The sequence below is a fragment of the Phoenix dactylifera genome, chromosome 13 (genome assembly GCF_051530095.1).
Source record: "Phoenix dactylifera cultivar Ajwa chromosome 13, Ajwa_hap1_PhDact_Kaust_v1.1, whole genome shotgun sequence".
Lineage (NCBI taxonomy): Eukaryota > Viridiplantae > Streptophyta > Magnoliopsida > Arecales > Arecaceae > Phoenix > Phoenix dactylifera.
Window position 1 is genome coordinate 3,369,315 of NC_143202.1, and position 17,086 is coordinate 3,386,400.

Below are 17,086 nucleotides of genomic sequence, written 5' to 3' on the forward strand. Positions count from 1 at the left end.
TGCAAGGCCTAAGATAAACATTTTTCAATAATTTCAAAAATTTAAATCAACAGTAAATAGCTGAATAGTCTAACTAAATAATTCAACTATGATCAAATAACTAAATTATTCAATTACAAAATTTTTAAAAGTTTAATAGTATCTGAAAATAAACTAACTCATAACTCGAATGATTAAATATCATGCCCAATCCATCCGAAACTACGCATCCTGGGACAGTAAAAGAAAAAGAGAAGTGGTGGCATAAGTTTTACAGTCCAGTAAGAACTTCACACACTCACACCAATATATAAAATAAATTTAAAATAAAGATTAATTATAAACCATATCAAAATGCAAGTAAATTCAAAAAACCCCATGCTGGTTACTCATTATAGCTTGAATAAATTCATATAAATTTGCATCCATAAATGTATTTTATTAAACATACCATTCATTCCAAAAAATATGTAGGATATTATCATGTAATGGTTTCATATATTTTATGTTCTATTTTTATCCAAATTTTCAATCAGTAATTATCTTTCTATTTTGGACTATTCGTTATCACACTTTGGCTTGTGACTGACAAACCTTAATTCCATGCTTCGGCCCATGGCAACAAACCAAAATATCTATGTTTCGACTTGTAGTAAAAAATTAAGAAATTTACACTTTGGCCCGTAGTGGCAAATCAAAATATCTGTGCTTCGGCCTATCATAGTAAACTAAAAAGATCCGCACTTCGGCCCACTGTTGCAAACCAGAAATATCTGTACTTCGGCTTGCAGTGGAAAACCAAAAATATCCGTGCTTCGTCTTACAACAGCAAACCAATATGTCATGATTTGGCCCATGAGTGGCAATCTGTAACATATCTAGTTCAAATTCTTTTGTTCAATGAACAAATTATTTAATTTTATCCATACTAGAAAAAAAAATAATTTCATATCATACTTCATGCCCAAATTCTAAAATAATCAGTATCTTGTTTGAAACAGCCAAAATCATAATCCAAGCAACCATAATCATCGATCTTTGATATGTCTATATAATAGAGAAATATATTTAAACATTCATGTAGGAACCAATAAGCAATTACACAACAAATGATGCAAATCACAAAATTACCATTATATGTTACAAAATACATATTATCTATATAAGTGATTATATATCGGACTTTAATTACCTTTGCCAGTCTAAAACTCAGATACAGCGAATACCGATCCACTCTTTGATTTATGAACTTTAGGGCAGGGAAGATGGTTGCTCCGCTCAACTCCAACAAGATCTCATTGCTGGATCATCCAAAAATCTCCAAAAAATCCTCCCTAGAAGAGCTCGATTCACTACTCTAATTAAGGAATCCTGAAAGACGGATTCTAGATAGGATGTAAGCGTTTTCTTTTATATACAAAAGAGAGGGTATAGAGAAGGAAAGCATGGCCCTAGAGTCCTTTGCCCAATAGGATTGGGAAAGAAGATGGATTCCTACTAGGAGTCTGCCTCCCCCAACCAACTGAATGAGGATTTTTTTTCCTTTTTCTCCTACCTCATGTGCAAGGCATGGGTGAGTCCACCTACTTCAAGCCGAGTCATCACATTCTTTTTACTTCAAAATAATTCCATCCTCAAAATTAACATATCTAAGACTTCAAATAGTAAAGATACTCAATCCTCATCCTATTCGTGAGCTCTTAAGTAGTCTCCTAAAAGGAAAAACCAAATCAAGTCCTCTAAAACATCCTGCAAGTTAGAGTTAATATTTGACCAGATTCAAAATAACTTAATCCCCCACACTTTTGTTGCGTGATTTTGATAGAAATCCTTCGAAATTATTTGAGTTTGCTAAATAATTCTAGAATCAATAAGAGACCAAAATTTATCAAACCCCACAAATTATAACCCGAGACACAAATTGTCCATCGAAAGCCCAACCCTATGGATCACTTCTGGCATAATCCCTAGCGATCATAAATCTAAATTTGGATACTACCTATGTCATAGTCCCTAGTGATCTTAAACTTGTGCTCTCATACCACTTCTATCACGTCTCAAACCTGTCACCTAAGTCGATCACGTGACATAACCACAAAAATCCTAAAACGATACACTAGAGATTATGCAAGACCTAAGATGTATAATTTCCAATAATTTTAGAAATTTAAATCGACAGCAGATAGCTGAATAATCTAACTAAATAATTTAAGTATGAGCAAATAACTAATTTGTTCAATTACAAGATTTTCAAATGTTGATTGATAACAAAAAAAAAAATTAACACATAACTCTAATGCTCGAACTCTATGCCCAACACATTCGAAACTACACATCATGGGACTCTGAAAAAAAAGAAACTAGTGATGTGAGCTTTACAACCGAGTAAGAACTCCACACACTCACACCAATATACATATAGTAAATTTAAAAATAACGATTAATTATAAACCATATCAAATTGCATGCAAACTCGGAAAACACCATATTGATTATTTAACATAGCACAAATAAATCTATAAAAATACGTATATATAAATATACGTCATCAAACATACAACTCATTATAAAAAATATGTTAGATTTTATTATATAGTGGTTTCATATACTTTAGATTTTACTTTTATCTAGATTTTCAATCAATAATTATCTTTCTAACTTGGACTATCCAAGGTCACTCTTCGGCCCATGACTGACAAGCCATAATTCGATGCTTTGGCCTATAGAGGCAAACCAAAATATCTGCACTTTCAAGATATCTTCGCTTTGACTCGTAGTGGCAAATCCAACTATCCGGGCCTCAGCACATGGTGGCAAATCGAAAATATCCGTGCTTCGGCTTGTGGTGGCAAACCGGAAATATCCGTGCTTCGGCTCATGGTAGCAAACCAAAAATATCTATGCTTTGGCCTATGACGGCAAACCAATATGTCAAGATTTAGCCCGTGACTGGCAATCGATAATACGTCTTGTCCAAATTCTTTTATTTAGCAAATAAATCTTCCAATGTTGTCCATACCTAAAAAATATAATTTCATATTATATTTTGTGCCCAAATTCTAAAATAATCAGTATCATGTTCCAAACAACCAAAATTATAATTCAAGCAACCATAATCACCAATGTTTGATATGTCTTTATAATAGAAAAATATTTTTAAATATTTATGTCAGATATCAATAAGCAATCATGCAGCAAACGATGCGAATCTCAAAATTACCAACATATATTACAAAATACATATTATTTATATAAGATATCATATATAGGACTTCTTTTCTCTATCGGTCTCAAACTCCGATATCGCGAATACATATGGCACTTCTCGATTTATAAACTCAAGGGCAAGGTGTCCTATTCAAATTCTTCTTGCCAAGAAGGTTGCTCCACTTGACTCCGATGAGATCTCATGGCTGGATCATCCAAAAATCTCTAAGAAATCCTTCCGAGAAGCCCTCGATTTATTACTCTAATTAAGGGATCTTCAAAGATGGATACTAGAGAGGAGGTAAGGATTTGTTTGTACATACAAAAGAGAGGGTTTAGAGAAGGAAAACATGGCTCTAAAGTTCTTCCCCCAATGGGATTGGGAAAGAAGATGGACTCCTACTAGAAGTCTGCTTCCCCCAGCAAACTGAACGGGGATTTGTTTTTCTTTTCTCTCCTGCCTTACGTGCAAGGCATGGGCGGGTCCACCTACATCAAGCGGATCATCACCAAAGTCAAGAGTCTAGATACGATGCATCACCTATATATCTTTTACAAGGCAAAAAGGTTTTGAAAACATTTATTGTAACACTAATCAATATATCATCGCTTGAAAGTCATAACAATTAGTCTTCAACATCTTTTCTGATGGTTACATAACAAGATGTTTTAACCGCATTTCTTAGATGAAAGTCAATATTGAGACTGAAAGTGTGAGAATAAAGAAAAGTAATATTGACCTAAGAGGTACACAAGCATTATCCTATAATTTATGAATGTTCTACTCTCCATTTCGTTTTTCTTTTTTCAACTTTGTTTCTCTTTATTTGCAGGGTTGCTGATTTGAAAAAACTAGCTGCTTCTTCATCACAACAATTCATTTTATACTCTTTAGTAGTTATGCATCCTTGTGAAGCACTCTCCTACCTACCCTCATTCTTGGAAATGAATCTCCAAGTTGTATGTTTGAGCATTTGCCATTTAAGATCTTAGCCCACATTTTCAACTTCACAGAAAGTGATAGCTTTAGGCTAACTTAAAAGCCATCTGATTGATGACTCTACATATGTCAGTATCATTTGTTTGGTTGAAGTTCTTTTCATGAATAATTGAAGGCGGCATATTGAAGTTAAACTTCTGCATGATTATACATGGGGATTAGGTTTATGCGTTGCATCACAACTAGTCTTTCCATTATCCAGACATTCTTCTAATCTTTTTGTTTTCCGCAATTTTTGGATTGCCTTTTCATTTCCCATGAACATGCCCAGAATTTTATGCCCAAGAAGTAGCTGCTGATATTAGTATACGAATTTGTCTCCAATCATGATACATAGGGTTGGCAATACACCTGATGGCACTTTATTTTTAAGAGACTAATTTTTCTTTGCTAGTTATTTGTCATAGGTTGTTGGTTATGGAATCAAGATACAATCTTGAAACAACTGCAGCAGGAAAAGTGCAACCTAGTTTTGATGGATGTGTTGTGTCTGAGGAGCAAAAAGGATGGCAGATCCATTGTGTGCAGATAATAAATTATGCCATCCAAGATATACCATTGTCCACAAACTTTCTAAATCCATTTTCTGACAATAAATTCATTTTTGTTTGCAGTGGCTGCAGTTATCTTAAATATTGTTATTTAGATTAAATTAGAAAATAGACAGTTCTTTGTTCATGAAAAAAAAAAAAAAGTGGGAATGCCACTATTTGTATTCATGCCTGAAACTTCTGCCCAATGTACGCACTGAGGAAAGGAGCACCAACTAAGGTACCCATGTCTTGTAAGCATCTATTTTGCTATCTATCTATCTGTTTCTCTCTCTCTCTCTGTGTGTGTGTGTGTGTGTGTGTGTGTGTGCACGCGCTATCTTGTTCATTGCAATTGTGGCCCCCTAAAAGATCACGCCAAAAAATAATTTGTAGAGAATTGCAATTGAAAGATGCATGGTTTGTATCAAAAAAAATAAAGAAAGAAATGCATGCATGGTTTGTGGGCCAGCTACCGAACTATTCCTCATCGCTTCCGTCATGTTTTATTTTTTTATTTTCTTGGATGTAGGGATACGAGCCTTGTATGACCCATCTTCTTTATCAAAAAAAAATTAAAAAAAAGCTTGGTTTGCATTCTAGTCAGTAGCTTGGTATTAGGAACAGGAACTAGAGTCAGAAGGAAGCATATATGAAATGTCAATATATACTTCGCAGCAAAAATTGAAAATGACCTGACTGCTTACATATGCTATTCTCCAAAGTGGGTTCTTTTGACAAATTTGAAGTTATATATTGATCCTTGTTTCTCTTGAAATTCAACCGTTGGTTATATTATCAGAAATATCAGAATATTTCTTGACTAGGGAAATATCAGAATATTTGTTCCTCTTGGTTCTATTATCAGGCAAATGCTCACATGATATCAAAGCCTTTTCATAGGTTAGTGCGCTGTTTCATTTTACTTTCACATAGCTCTGAGTGAAGACACAACTCCTAGATGCCCATTGCTTAATTTTAATCTTGGACTAAAGATATTATTTAAAATTGGTGTTACTAAAATAAATTTGTTATAAATGATGGCTCAGATGGCATCTTTGTTGGCAAAAAACAAACTAGGCTAGCCATGCTGCCTTTGATCAGTTGTTTGGCACTCTTCTTCACTTGCGGATCAGATTTAAACTGATCCAAATTCTATTAAATCCTAGTGAAAATTTAGATTTATAATTCATGATCTTAATTTTCAGGTCACTCAGGTATAGAAGTGTCAGAATTGTTTTGGTCACACATGGAAGTAGTGGGCTAAAGCCTGGCCAAGGTATAAGGAACATTCTTCCAAGCTAGACTAACCAAGTGCGACTGGTGCATCATTTTTCAGCTTCCATTTCACATTGACATCTTAAGTTTTATCACCGAGAATATAATTTTTTTTAACATTGCTCAACACAACCATTATAAGTTGCTACCAGCATTATTGGTGACGAGCTTTTTAACATTCCCTCAACAAAGCTTTTACCCTTCCTACTCCACACCACAGGCATATCATACTCTCGGTAATCTCGGTTCTTCTTCAAGATATTACACTAGTAGTTGCTGAACCTCAAACTGTATTTTATTGTCTTTGGAAAGTGGCTGATCTTTTAGGGAATGTGTTGTCTCTCAAACTATAATGTAATGGATAGTGGATGGTAAGAAACCTTTTCTGAGCATTTTGGATAGTCTTAGCGTGGCTGCTGACTAGTGGGCGGTGAGAAAGGTGGTGGAAACAAGAAAGATGTGATCATTCCAAGCTCATATTAAAAAAGAAAAGGAAGCCAACTTTCCCTCTGAATAGGCTTCTCCTTCTGTGCATTCCTGCATTGCATGCGTCGTTCTAATAGGTTCAAAATTTATTAATAACTGTGGCAACAGAAAAGGCTCTCTCTTCTCACGACCACACTCCCAAGTTTCCACCATGAGAGGTCATGGGCTCCCATCAAAAGAATAAACTCATGCTCGGATATTTTTTTTACCTAAAAGTGAGATATTATATTATCCCAATATGTGTCCATAATATATTTTAAAATAGTCACGCAAAGGTAGATGAATAAACAAATAGAAACATGCATGCATGAGGTCCCTTTTGCATGCCACTGCCCCTGAAATATTCCCTGCCTTCCTTTCCTCCCTTTGAATGCTTCTAACCCAAACATCACCACTCCCCCATCATGACTAAGCCAAATAATAATTTTAGGTAATTAATCAATACACACTCTCTAATTTTTTTCCTTAGGTGCATGCCCCATGAACCCACTTATTGAGCGAGAGACGTCCATCTATCGAAAGAGAGAGTGTGTGTGTGTGTATTCATGAATTCTTTTCTTATTTCTTTTTGCTATATGCATAAATGTGCAATGTGTAATTAATTAGCATGAAAAGGATAAGCAAATGTAAAGAAGTTTCCCTAATTTACTAGAATTCTTTTTGTGGGCTATGATTGGATCCTTAGTTTCTATTTGCCTTAAATCTAATTAAGTAATAATTATCAAAAAAGGTTGCAATTGTAAAGTGATCCACCAAAAGTCTGCACTTTAGCCGCAATTAAAACTGCCAAAACATCCAATTCTATAAACTTTGATTCAGCACCTAAGACGATGGAATCATTTAAGAAAAAGGAAAAGCCCATCATTTGCACTAATTAAGAAGCCAATGAATCTACTCTTTTGAAAAGTGGAAACCCATCAAATTAATGTTCTAGTCAAATGTACATACATGTACAAGTACTTGCCTAGAAAACAAATCATTAGAGTACAACAAATAGTATACAAGAAGTGCCATCAAGTGAAACTAATTTTGATCAGAAGTTTACTACTACCAAGGTAAGCATGGGCTGCACTTTTCAAAAGAGAAGCCTAGTTGACACACATGTTTACTTAGTCTGAAAAGGTCTGAGTTGAAGTGATGATACATGGGACTATCATCAAAGGCCAAGGTAGAAATTCGGATTCTATATCCACAAAAAACGAAACCAGGAAATGTGACCCAACTCTTAAAAGCATCATCCCACGTGTAACCGGTGGGTATCTCAGGTGGGTTTTTTTTCCAGTAGCAAGTTCGTAGGGGTGGCGGCGGCTTGCGTACGTCCACGGGTATATTCCCGCCAGCGGTGGGCCAGAGGAATTCCACGCTTTCCATGGTTGCGGGCGAGGGTGGGGGGGGGGGGGGGGGGGGGGGGGCACCTCCTGACCACGCGTGCAAAGCCGGAGTGCAGGGCTTCTGCTCTGGTGGGACCCGCCAACACCATCAGCTTTTCCTCGTTCGATATATTATTGTTATTCGGGTTAAACTTCAATATATTATTGTTGGTCATTTTAAGGTGGCAATATATTATTATTGTTATGAAGTTAAGATTATAAAATGGTGTAGATTGGTTCAATAGTTGTTTACTTGTTTAGCATGTAAGTCCTCCAAACCCCCCCCCAAAAAAAAAAAAAAATAATAATCTTGGCGCCAACTCAGAATCAAATTGTTGCAATCTTTCTATGCTTTAGGGTTTGGAGGTATTCTTTTAAGTTAAGTCTTACTAATGATTGTTACAGTATGTGTTAATATAAAGATTATACTTTAGGTAGGTTTCGTTGCTTTTTGCCAACAAACTTAAGTTGGGAGAGAGAGCGGACGAGATTTTCTGGCAAAATGTGCTGTAGTCCGACGGTTACATTTTTCCTCTATTTGCAGAATGTTCTAGAGTCAAAACCATTAAGAGATGCTTTTTCTAGTTTCTACTGGATAACTTTTATATGAGATTTTCTAATTGATAATGGTTATTAATGGTTATTAAAAACAAAAAAAATCGAAAGTAATAAACCTTACATCAATTGTCAGTTTTTACTCATTTTTTAGGTAAGTAGGTAGGTAGATAAATATGTACGTATGTAAGCACATACATTTATTTAATAAAATAAAGCATCGTTACATCTTCCAAGTATTGGAATTTTTGACCGGTGTTAACTATTAAACCAATGCCAATACATGTGGAGACCTATTGATGATTCTTGTGGATTGAATAACTCTTCTAATCTTTAGTTACCAAGGGATGCAACCTTAGCAATGCTAATTTAAATTTTGCTTATTCACAAAAAGAAAGTTCACTTAAATCAACATTAACTACAAACTACAACATGCAAGGTGCTAAAGATCAATGGTGAACTCACATTTGAAGCATCATATTGAATTAACTTTACAAAACTAGGAAATTATGAGCAGCGAGAAATTGAAGATGGAAAAGACTCTTGGACAAGCAAAAATCAAAAGTCCTTGATATATAGAGACGAACAACATGAATGGCCCGGTAGTTACTAGCATGTAGGACGAAAGATATACGATACCATTGAAGAGCCCACTTTAAGAAGCCCATCAAAGTCACTAGAAGCTGAAACCATACATGAAAAAAAGAGGACCTGTGGGAATTGGCCTTACGTTGCCAAAGTCTGATGACATAGCAAGTTGAAAATGGAGGCATGGCCTAACGGAAAGTGCGGCTCGGCGGTCTTTTCTCAGGTGGTAACCAACCCTTTTGTGCTGGTGTGTCTGTGTCATGCAAAGATACCTAGGAAAGAAAGAGTCCGCAATGTAAAATTATATATAGAAATAACCATTGTAATGTTGGATGGTTCTTATATATGCATCAATTAGTCCTTGGAATGAATAATGATAGGTATAACATATATTAATTTGGCTTAGTCGTAAATTAGATTGGAAGAAACACTATCACTGTTCAGTGGTGCATTGCAATCCTTAATTTTGGCATGATAACTAACAGAGTCCTAGCCTAATGTTTATAAGAGCATAGGTAACTTACTTTGTCTAGCACCATGCATGCAAATCATAGGTGATCCACTTGTATTCGAGGAGTCAAAAGAAAAATGGCATGTGGCCGAACTTTTTTAATCAAAGGACCATGAATTGGAGAATCAAGTTTCTTTCTTCAACCTGTTCGCTGTCCGGTCACAATTCACCAAATTGTCGTCTTCTTTCCACAATCATTTTGATCCAAGAGAAGGATCAGGTCATTTGGAAGTTAAGCAACAATGATAAATCTTACACATCTTCTCTATACATATTCCTTAATACTAGGGGCATTAAATGTTGATTCGCATCTTCTCTTTGGAGTCTGTATCTCTCTTAAGATTACATATTTTTTTGTGGATGTATTGGAGAAAAAAAAGCTAAATACCAGAGAGATGATTGGAAGGAAACCTGATAAAAATATGGTAAGAACTTTGGTGGACCATCTTTTTTCTTGCTGCCACTTACTTCTCATCTATTTGAAAGATTGTTTGCTTGGCTCTTAGGGTGCTATCCTTAGTCCTCTTTTGGTTATCTTTGTTTAGATTTGATTCTGAGGAACTTTCAGAAAAATGTTCAACCAGTTGTTCTTATAATTCTCGCGGCTATTGTGTGGGTGTGTTGGAAAGAATAGAACTTTAGAATTTTTCCGCAAGAGCTAAAGATAGGAAATGAATATTGAGTGTCCAAATAACCCATTAGTCATGAATTGGAAAATGCTTAATAGCACGGGATCTTTTTCAAAGAAAAAAAAAAAACTATCCCATGTGTCATTAGAAGTTGACACGCCTGTTGGTTTATTATTAAATATCTAATTCAAAATTTTGAGGTTTTAAGAATAGTTCCATATTAAATATAAAACTAAACAAAACCTACTAAAAATATAGATCCTTATCTTACACATCAAATAGCTTAATCTTTTGAGTAGATAAGATTTATTTTTTATCTCGAAGAGATGCATTCTTACGAAAAGATGCATCTCTGTGCATCCATTTTGATAATAACTCCAAGTGACATAACCCTTGACGATCGGATGGATCATGTGGTAAAAGAATACATCCCTTTAAAGAATGCCTAAATATACCTTCCATAACTCGCCTCAAATTGGGTAATATCTATAACTTAATCTATTTTATTTTGTGTGTAGAAAACTATTTATAAAATAATAAAGGCTAAATAGTAATATTAAATTAAAAGATTCCTAAAATTTAAGTACAATTTTTCTTGTGAATTGTACCAATCTCTTCATGCCATGTGGTTGACTGAAAAATTTTTGGTAGCATGGTTGGACATTATTATCTTGAATTTTCTAGAAACGTAGGGAAGTCAATTACTTTTAGTTGGGACTATTATAAGCTGATAGAATGCATCGGATCAAAGCATGCTTTTGACCAAAGTTCCTCTAGAGTGCGAGCTGCAAAAAAGCATTGTGCTCATTATCTTCTGAGACTTGGCATGATTCTTTCCTGTTAGGAACAAGACCTCCAGAACTTTCACGCACTAAATTTGATGTGGTACTGTAGTTTGGTTCACACATGTACATTATTAGTTGAGAGAATCAAGGTAAGATTAAGCCTTTTCAACAATGACAAATAATAAAATAGTCTTTTACTGGTGCTTTTTAAGATGAAGGGTACTTCCCATGGCATTTACTTTGTGAAGCCCACTCTGTATAAGGTCAGACAAAGAATGAAGTGCAACGTGTATTCTCTTGAACCTCACAAACTAACATACAATAATCAATCCTTACGATTCATGATAACCTACTACTTACAGACACCAATGTGGGACACAGAATTGAGTGCTATGCACATAAAAAGTTTTGGGCAACCAAACATTTGATATTTCTTGTTGCGTAAGAGTTTTTTGGCAGATTGATCTTAGCTAAGCTATGTCTTGTCGCTGCTCTCTCTCCCCAATATCCCCCCTCCTCTTTCTCTCTTTCTCTCTCTCTCTCTCTTTCTGTGCGGAATCCATTCCAAGCAATCATCATTGCGACTTGAGAAGATGGAATAAGAAACCTATTTATGTTTTGCATCATAAATCAAAATGCAAACCAAACTTTTATGTACTGCTCCTTGTGAGAAATTACCTGACGAATAGCAAGGACATTATTCTCATGTGAGGATGGTCAGTGATACTACTGCTTCCAGTCTGCTAAGGCCACTAGCCTACCTATATACAATAATCAAAGAAGAGGAGGAAGACTACTCATGGAGATGAGACCAAAGAAGAAGGTTAGTAACAGAAAGTACTCCTAAAATCTAATATGCTTGTAGTCCCCAAGTGATCCAACACTAAGGGGGTTTATAACTATAAAAAATAAAAAGAGGAGCCCCACTAAACAGCTAGTGATGCGTCGTTGTAGAAAGTATGTTTGATGAGAACGATGGGAGATGTGGTCCACAAGATCGTCTATGCAAAATTATGGCATGCAGAGAAATGCAGTGAGTTGCTCTGACCTCAAACATCTTATCATGTCCTTATTTTTTTTTCTTTTTTTTATTTGTGGTTGTGGGAATTGAGATGAACTGCCATGTGGGAGGCCACAAGTTGACAAGAAGATGCAGAGAGAAAGAGAGGAGTGGAACTTTTCTTATTGGCATTTGGTGGAATGGAATTGTGTCATTAAAGAGTTTGGAGACATATCTTTAATATGGTTGGAAAGTACCAATAAAAGAGTGTTAAGGAAAAAAACAAACAATGCCATACTTATAAAAATTTAGACTTTGTAGATATAGCACGCCTAAAGCTGGTGTGGAATCTAAATATGGTGGGTCCATCCATCATTACGACCAAATGGATGTCCTACTATAACACCAGCAGGTGACTTTCATCTGATATTTGATTAAGATTCTCTCTCTCTCCCTCCCTCCCTCCCTCCCTCCCTCCGCTGGGCATTTAGATTTCTGACAGAAGTTAAATAATTGCTTTGAGTACCCGTTGGAAACAATCTTTTCCACAATATATATGTGCAGGCACAAAAAGAGGTGCATGTATACAAGGAAATGGATGTTTTCGGTTTCGTACGTACACATGCATGCAGGAGTGCGTGTACAGGGGTACGTAGGCAGGTAGTAGGGATGTCTATAGTTTGAGTTGAAATTGGTGACATATTTTTCTTGGTTGGAATGGGTAGCGTGAAATAGGACGGGGTTTCTGGATGCATATCTTTTGGTGTTCATGAACAATGATGGTCCCCTATCTCTCTAGGTCCCATCCGGAGAGAGAGAGAGAGAGAGAGTGACTAGAGTGTCACCTCCATCAGCAGCTCTTTTTCCAAGGCTATATGGGAATTACCAAATGGTGGCTGTTTGGCCGATGAGGTTCTAATCCCAGCACATGAGAACGAAAAGAAACAGGTCAAGTCCCATCACCAGCCATTCTGAATAGGTGTCCCATTTAGGTTTTGTGCGTCCGGCCGAGCACTTCGCCAGCTTTCAGCATTTGTTCTTTGGAGGAAAAAGTCTGATCCATCTAAGCCCGAGTAAGCGTGGCTCTTCTCATCTTTTTGTTTACTTCTCCTTTTTCTCGTATCACTTTATATCTCTTTTTGTTTTTTGGTACCCTTTTATATTTCCTTAAAAAAATAGGATACACTGCATTACAGTGAAGGGGGATTTTAATTTATTTTTTTGGTACATAAAGGGGATCATTTCAATGTTGTGTGTGGAGGTACAAGAGAGCTGAAACGGATGAGGTCCCATCACCTTTTGCTTGAGACCATTCTGCAGTCCTCCAATTTAGAAGTTGCGTTTGATTAGATTTATTTGGTCCGTCCTCTCGATCTTATGATTCCCAGTGTACATTCTAGGTATTTTCTGAAGAAAGGTACTTTTTAGTTATTATAATAAGAGTAATAATAATTGACCATATGCATTCCCTTCTCTTTCAAATTAAATCATTACACTTGTTGCCGTGGGTAGGGAGTGCCTCCCTTTAAGGGGAATCCATTTGAGGTATGCAGTAAATATATGAGGGCAATGTTGGGTTCAAATTGTTTTCCGGTTGCAAAGGGGAGGATGGAGAGAGAGCTATAATGAGACCTTGTCCTGCCTGTGCTGAGTACACTGTTTATTTATTCTACTGCAGTGTTCACTCTTTTCCTTGTCTGAAAAGGCCTCGCACAACAGTCTATGGTCTTTTTAACTGTCAAATTAATGAGAAGGGAATGGAATATAGCTAAAAGAAATGGCCTTCCTGACAACGGGAATGTATTACCCTAGCCCTGCTTCTAGAAATGTGTGTGCCTCCAATGCTCTCATGAAGAGAAGGTCAAAGTGGCTAGCACATCTTAATTGGTTGGTCGCCATTGCACCATGCCCCTTTCTCCTTGCTTGATCAATTTTATTGTTGAACTTAAACCTAATAGGATTTATCTTACCCATTTAGTTTATCAAATGTTGAGACAATACCTACGGAATTCCCTTTTCTATCTTTATTTTAGGTTGTTTTTGCGAGGTCAAATTCAAACGACCTTAATTATATATCCATATTTTCTTATTCAAAAACTATATTCATATTTTACATTTACTTCCTGTTGGTTCAAAAAAACATTATATCTAACTATTTGTTACGGGAGAATTTAGCCACCATGCCCCACGTGACCGGCACGCGCGCCCAGAAAGACTACGGCAGTCCCTTGATCCAGCAATCCGACCCCGAGTCGGATGTCTTCGGCTCCGCAGCCCGACTCCGAGTCGGCTGCCCCTTGATCCAGCAATCCGACCCCGAGTCGGATATCTTCGGCTCCGCAGCCCGACCCCGAGTCGGCTGCCCCTTGATCCAGCAATCCGACCCTGAGTCGGATATCTTCGGCTCCGCAGCCCGACCCCGAGTCGGCTGCCCCCTGATCCAGTCATCCGACCCCGAGTCTGCAATCTCTCGACAACAACAGACTGTTCCTCTGAGGCACGCCGCGGCCCCCTGCTCCACTACTCCCTGCAACGGCCGAATCCGGCGCTGCCCCACGATCCCCTGTAACAGCCGTACGAAGCGGAGCTCCACTATGCCCTGCCAGGGCCGTACCCAGCGCTGCCCCACGACGCCCTGTAACGGCCATGTCAGTGGCAGCCCCATCGTGCCACACGATGACGAATCCCCGGAAAAACCCCCCAGCCTGATATATATGGGGCTGGGGGGGAGGGCGAAAGGAGGTTTTCCAGAGTATTCTCTTATCCGTTACTACTATCTCTCCTTCTCCTTCAATCTCCTCTGACTTGATCGTCGGAGGGCCCCCACTACCCCAGTGGTGGTGCGAGGCTTGCCTGCAGGTTTCCCGGTGGAAGGTGGAGCGCAATCAACCCAACTCCAAGGGAACCCCGTTCACACCGCTGTGCCAATCGTTCTCGGTTTGGACCACCAGCAACAGTTGGCGCTAGAGGAAGGGCCCGGATCTCAGAGCGATCGTAATGGCACGGCGAGGTGGTCGTGGAGCTTCCAATGCTTCCGGTCGCGGGGCCTCTCGCGCCACTGGCCGGGAGGCCGCTGCATCCCCAACACGCTCTCAGCAACACTCCACCGCCCCACCGCCCATTCAGATGGTCGAAGCCGCCCAGTTCGACCAGCTAACCCAGCAGGTTCGCACCCTCGCGGAGGCGGTGCAGAATCTGCAGGGTGCGATGTCCCGGGCGCCGCAGCAGGCTCAGGAGCCGCCGCTGCCTGAGCGTTCGCCTGTCCTCCTTAACCCGCGTTCCTTCCTCTCCCATGGGGAGGAGCGCCGACGCGAGGAGGATTCTCGAGCACGCTCCATTCTACCGGGACCTTCCCACCGGAGCTGCGCGGGGTACGAGAGGCGGGCCCGGGCGCGTTCCCAGACCCCCCAGTCCTCGAGGAACCCGCGCTCCGGCCGATCCCCCTCTCGCCGCTCCTTGTCTCCCACCCACCGGTCGCGTTCCCTGGACCGGCGGGTGGACGATCTCCACCGACAACTCCAGGTCCTGAAGGGCCATTCCAAAGATCCCTTCGCCGACTTAGAGATCTCCTCCCAGCCGGCGCTCGCCTCGAGGATCCTGCGGACCCCGAACCCGCCGGGGTTCAAAATGCCGGCGATCGAGCCCTATGACGGGGCGGCGGACCCGCGGGATCACGTCGAGAGTTTCAGGACCCTTATGCTCCTCCACGGAGCATCAGATCCCCTTCTCGGCGAGGCTTTCCCGGCAACCCTCCATTGCCCGGCGAGGGCATGGTTCGCCGGGCTGGAGGCTGACTCAATCCGGTCCTTCGACCAGTTCACTCGCCTCTTCATCACTCATTTCGCCGTCAGTAGCCGGCGGCGACTGGTCTCCGACTCCCTCTTTGATGTCCGGCAAAACGAGGGAGAAAGCCTGTGGGATTATCTTACCCGCTTCAACAGGGCTACGATGGAGGTCCGGAACCTGAGTCAGGAGGTGGCTCTTTCAGCCCTGAAGCGTGGCTTTCGGAAGGGCAGACTCACCTTCTCCCTGGACAAATGCCTGCCGCGGAGCTTCCCAGAGCTGTTGTCCCGGGCGAACCAGTATGCGGACGCCGAGGAGGCGGCCGCCCACCGGAGCAAGGAGGCCGCCGAGATCCCACAAAAGCTTGGGAAGAAAAGGCGGAAAGAGGCACGCCAGAGGAGGAGCCCGACGCCCCAGCGTCGGTGCAGAAGCCCGTCGCCGGCGAAGAACCACGGCGCCCCACGCCCTCGTTCTCCGCCCCGACGTTTCAACCGGTATACCCCTCTCCTGACTCCCCGGGCCCAGATCCTTATGGAGATCAAGGGGCGGGAGGACCTCCCGGCCCCGAGACAGATACGAAGGATCCCTGGAAAGAGGCCCTCCCGGGCGTACTGTGAGTACCACCGAGACCACGGCCACGACACAGAGGACTGCTTCCAGCTTCGGGACGAGATCGAGGCTCTTATCCGTCGGGGGCGTCTCGGTCGGTATGTGAGCGACCGGCGTCCCCCCGCAGACCCGCGTCCGGCCGACCCGGCTCCTCCGGAGCCTCGGAAGCAGAATCGACCCGTTGTGGGCGTGATCCACACTATCACTGGGGGCTGCTCTCGGCCCGTGAGGAACGCAGGGGGCTTGACGGAAGTGTCAGGGACGGCCGTCGTAAAGAGGCAGAGGGTCGGCAATGTAATCACCTTTTCTGATGAGGATGTAAAGGGGGTTCAGACTCCCCACGATGACGCCATGGTGATCTCCCTCACTATGGCAAACTATGATGTAAGACGTGTTCTTGTGGATAGTGGAAGCTCAGCTGATATTTTGTTTTACGAGGCCTTCCAAAAGATGAGCTTGTCCAGACAGTTGTTGCACAAAGTGTCCACCCCCCTCGTAGGATTCACCGGTGACGCAGTCCCGGCGGAAGGTGTCGTTGAGCTGCCTGTGACTACGGGCGTCGCACCCGCAGAAGCCACGGTGCGACTCGGGTTCTTGGTCGTCCGCATCCCCTCGGCCTACAATGCTATCCTCGGGCGACCCGGGCTGAACGCCCTTCGCGCGGTGGTCTCCACGTACCACTTGCTCATTCCCCACGGCGGTCGGGATCGGAGAGGTCCGAGGTGACCAACCGACTGCACGGCAATATTTTCTAGCAACCCTCAAAGGGAAGAAGC